A 4923-nucleotide genomic window follows, 5' to 3' on the forward strand; every position below is an offset into this window, starting at 1 on the left:
ATAGATGGGAATTCCATCTTCCAGACCTACTATGGGGCTCCTTGTTGCCTTCTTTTAATTTACATGATCTATGGCTAGCCTCCTGTAATGTTCTCTGGGACATAGTCAAACCAGCATGGCTCCGTAGAAACCACCTGTATACCCTTCACAGGGCTTACTATTCCCCCCAGAGACTGTCTAAATTTTCAACAGGGGAACCGGTGGCGTGTGCCCGGTGCGGCCTAGTGGCGGCCTCGGTTGCACACAATTCTTTCTGACTGTCCACACTTAACGTCTTATTGGCATTCAATAATCAACAAACTAACATCTTCAACAGGCTCCACCGTGCTTATAGACCTTTTTTGGAGTAGTAGACCAGAAGCGAAGTTCAAATAATAACCTTTTGTTCTATTCTATATTGGTGGCCCGACGAGAAATCTGCAAGCGGTGGAAAGAGGCTTCTCCTCCGTCGTTACATGACTGGTGTTCCTCCATGCTACAAATATCAAAAATGGATCTTGCCAGGGCCGGAAAATCAGATAAAAGAGCTTTTTGGCAGATACTCGATTGGTCCCACTAGTTTGAGCTGGGTTTTTTTTTTTTCCCCCAGTTCCGATGATTACAAAGCCATGAACACTTTTTCTGCTATAACATCTTCGCCCTCTCTCTAGGTGAATTGGTGATACAAGCAATGGTGGTAACTGGCTAATGGTAAATATCTGTCTAACAGGTAACAAGGTGTAAGGATTGGATGGGAGAACGACATAGCTGTAGGGTTTTGGTGGATCCGTACATCGATTATACCCCTACCAATCTTCGACTAAGACAGCATGTCAACTCACCATATGCCATTCTTCCCTGTCCATTGGTTCGACAGATTAGAGCCATGGTGGAGATGAGGAACAAAAAAAAAAAAAGAACAAAAAAAAGAAATTATTATTCAGTCGTTGTGGCGTAGTACTATGTATTTCAGTATGTTTATGCAGTTTATTAGCATGTGTAGGATGGATTATACACAGTATGCAGCCAACACCTGTCCCTACTTCTTCTTTGATTCCCTCTACTACTATTTATCCACATAAATGTTATGCACTACCAGACCATGAGCAGATGAGAAGAATGGAGTATTTTAACAATTCATTTATCCAACTCTTGCATCAACATCAATTGGTAGTGAATACTACTGATTGTTGGGTTTGTGGGCTCATACCACATAACACAGAGAGAGGGATGCCGTATTTAGTCCTTCCATTCACGTACGAAGGTTCTGCTTGGGCTTATCTGGCTATGTTCTCTAATGCATACCAGAACCTACTTCGATATCCTCCTTGTGGGTCCAATAATGGTGGAGTGGATTCCAGTCATAGCTCTTTGATCAAGGGAATATTGACCATGGCAAAAATAGCTGATATTATTACAATTTCCAAGGATGAGAAGAGAGCGTATGGTGGATGGAACATGACCCGGTACGTCACTAGTCTCACTGATAAGGTTAAACAGAAGAGATTTACACCAATTTGGGTTTTACCCCAGAAAGGTAATCTGTGTTTACAAATAAATGGTCAGAATACCAAAGTTAAGCAAGAAAGGAGTAATTGTTCCCATATATATGTCTATACACCCTTGACTCCATCACCGTTAGTTCCATCACAAGGCACATATTGTATCTGTCATGATAAAGCTTATACATGACTTCCCACACATTTCTCTGGGACATGTTATATAGCTTTCCTTCTCCCTCCGACATATACTGCTCCTGCAGATCACCATAGAAAGAGATTGGTTAGAGGGGTTATTGATGCGGAAGACACAGCTGGACAAGAAGGAGGAGATTTCCTGAAAGGAATTCTTCCTTTTTGGGGTCCAATGGCAAATAGTAGAAACATCAGACGCCTGGTTCGTGTGGTCGATGCTACCATAAATATAACTTCTGGAGCATTGAATAATTTGACAGCTGAACTTCAGGCGGATCGCCTTATGACTTTGCAGAACCGAATGGTTCTAGACATTGTCTTGGCTGATAGAGGCGGAGTCTGTAAATTGATTGGGTCCAGTTGCTGCATTTACGTTCCAGATAATGCCCCTACGGTATACCAAGCCATCTCTAAGCTACATGTCATCTCCGAGTCCATTCATCAGGACACTGGAGATTGGTCTGTGATGGGATGGTTTTGGGGACTACTGTCCACATGGGGATGGAAAGTGTTAACTTTCCTTGGAGCGATTCTAGCAATTATCTTCTCTTGTTGCCTGTGTTTACAGTGCGGTCCAGCTATTTGTGGACTTTGTGCCACTGTGTGTGTTTCTAATCCGGTAACACAGGAAACAGAGAACATCAGAATGATGTTGCAGCAACACCTCAATGACCTCATGACCATTGATATAGATTCAGACTAACATGAGTCTTTTGTGCTTTGCCTGAGTATGGCAAAAGCAGGGTCTGAGGTTACGTGGTTTTCGACTTCGCTTCGTATCCCGCCGCCATTTTGTATTTAACCGCCATTTAGTGTTGCCTCACTCAGGCAGCACGGCGGATGTGATGAACGCAATGTTTTTGCTTTTGCAGCTGCTACGTGTCCTTCCCGTTAAAGAATAACTTCTGCCTATGTTTATAAAACCGATGTCAGGGTCTCCCGAGTTTCGTAAATCCATGTCTAGACTGATTAATGCATGTCTTACTCCACTGTTTGGGTCCCACCATTCTTCTTGACTTTATCTTGTTTGACTGGCCTTCGCTATTCTCTTCATGTGTTCTCTTGTTACATAGACTGTTCTTTGTAGCATTCAACATGTTCTACCACCTGCAAATTGAATCACTGGCACTAGTGTTGATTAACCTGGAGGGAGGAGAGCACACAGGGTCTGAAAGGAGGATGTGTTTTAGACATTCGATAACTTGTTTTCGAACTATTCCTCTTCGTCAATTTTGTATGTTTTGGGAGTTGGCATTGTAAACTTGTGTACTATAATAGTTTGTGCGCCACGAAATGAAGTGGCAGTCTCCTGAGAACATACCATTGGTGTACTTACAGGACCACTGTGCTTAGCTGCAGCTAATAAATCTGCTTTTCTACGCCTAACAGAGGGTCACGTATCTCTGTCTGCCAAAGCAGGTGAACCCGGAGATCTTAGGCGTGCCCTGCGCCGCCTGGCCCGTAAGGTCAGGTTCTCCAGTTGCTCCAAAACAATTTAAGAATATTAACATTTCTGACACCCTAACTTTAACACACACTTTCCTTTTATACAACAAAGGAAAAAAAGAAAATAATACATGCCCTCCACCATTCGCACAAATCTATACAATCCATGGAGCATACCAAAACACCAATATCCCCTTAGTCTATGCACTTTTACCAAATAAACCAAGTACACCACACCAAGAACTATGGAACAAAATAAAATCAAAAAACAATATTTTCAATCTTCAAATATTCTTTAATGATTTCGAGCAACCATCGATTTCTGCCATTCTAAAATATGTACATACAGCCACTTAAGACTGTAACTTCCACTTTAGCCAAAGTGTCTGAAGGTACCTGAAAAAATGCCATTAACTGTGGAATACTCTAAAATTTTGAATTAGCCCATGAAAATGAAAAACTCATAGCCCTGGCATAAGTCCACGTAACTGAATTAGCAAAACATTACAACCTATTAACAGAACCTCATTACCACAAAGACATGAACGCATATTATCTCCTGTAAAGGACTATTTGAAGACACTTGGGTTGACAGAGAGCACTGTTCTGGACACAGAAACCAGCCAAAGCTATGGTGGACTTTTCGCAACTGTATCATGGCAAAACAGAAAGAAAACAATAACACAGTGGAAGGGCAGCACAATTCGTTCAAAGAAACCCTACGACAAAGTCACCATACACTATTCCAATGACATAAGGTATCAATACAAATTAAAGAAATGCATAACATATTACAGTGCAATGCCCATCTCTTTGACAATAATCCGGGACTAACATCCTCAGACTTCATACTAAGAACCCTACTCTAATTGAATCACTCCCAAAAAAATAACTAGTACAAAATGTATACTTAACTGTCACGTGGAGGCATTAGGCCCAGTTACGAAACACCATTTGTACGTGCTCACCTTCTTAAGATGCCTTCTTTCCCTAGACACAGTGACTTTTGGCACACATTCATATGTGTGCACACACAGGATAACATTCTCTGAACGTAGTTTTGTGTACAGCACAACTTTGTAGCCGCTCCATCAAAATACCTTAAACATTCTGTACTAAAGCTAAGTTCAGCATGCAAGATGTTGTTATTTGTTTTTGGCCGCTAGGTGACAGAGCTATCACAATAGAATAAACAATAGTGGCCTGACTGGGGCTTCGGCTTGGCAAAATGGAGGGTGTTATATCTATGACATCAAGGGCCAAACGTAGGTAAATCTAATTTACCGACTCTGAAATACCGAATCATACCGATTCTGTATTTATGAATCGGTAAATTAGAAGTAGGGAGATGTAGCTAATTTTTTATTTTGAATTACCGATTCTGTAACATTCGGTATTTACCGAATCGGTAAATACTGAATACAGCAAGGGTGCAGGGGCTGTCACTTTGACACCCTCTAGCACCCCAATTGCAGGCTTGCGTGCCATGTTGCACACATACATGCCCTAAGGGCATGTCTTTGTGTCACATGGCACAGGTGTGCATGCACAGATGTGCATACACACCTGGATTCGGTATTTTACCACCCAATAGGATTGGGTGGTAAAATACCGACTCTTAAGGGCCTGTGGCACTCTGTGGAGTGCCACCTACATCTTGATTTACCGAATCTATAAAATTACCGATTCGGTATTTTACAGAATCGGTAAATTTACCGAATCAGTAAATTTACCGATTCTGTAAAATAATGGCCCCTACATCTCAATCACCAATTACCGGTCGGTAACGGACGAATTCGGCCAT

General features: G+C 41.8%; 1 pseudogene; it reads left to right on the forward strand.

Annotated features, from left to right (window-relative positions):
• The first annotated feature begins 999 nt into the window (after window positions 1-999).
• On the forward strand, window positions 1000-2376 carry LOC147707432 (syncytin-1-like; annotated as a pseudogene).
• The last annotated feature ends 2547 nt before the right edge of the window (window positions 2377-4923 follow it).

This window comes from Lissotriton vulgaris, chromosome 6 (assembly GCF_964263255.1).
Source record: "Lissotriton vulgaris chromosome 6, aLisVul1.2, whole genome shotgun sequence".
Lineage (NCBI taxonomy): Eukaryota > Metazoa > Chordata > Amphibia > Caudata > Salamandridae > Lissotriton > Lissotriton vulgaris.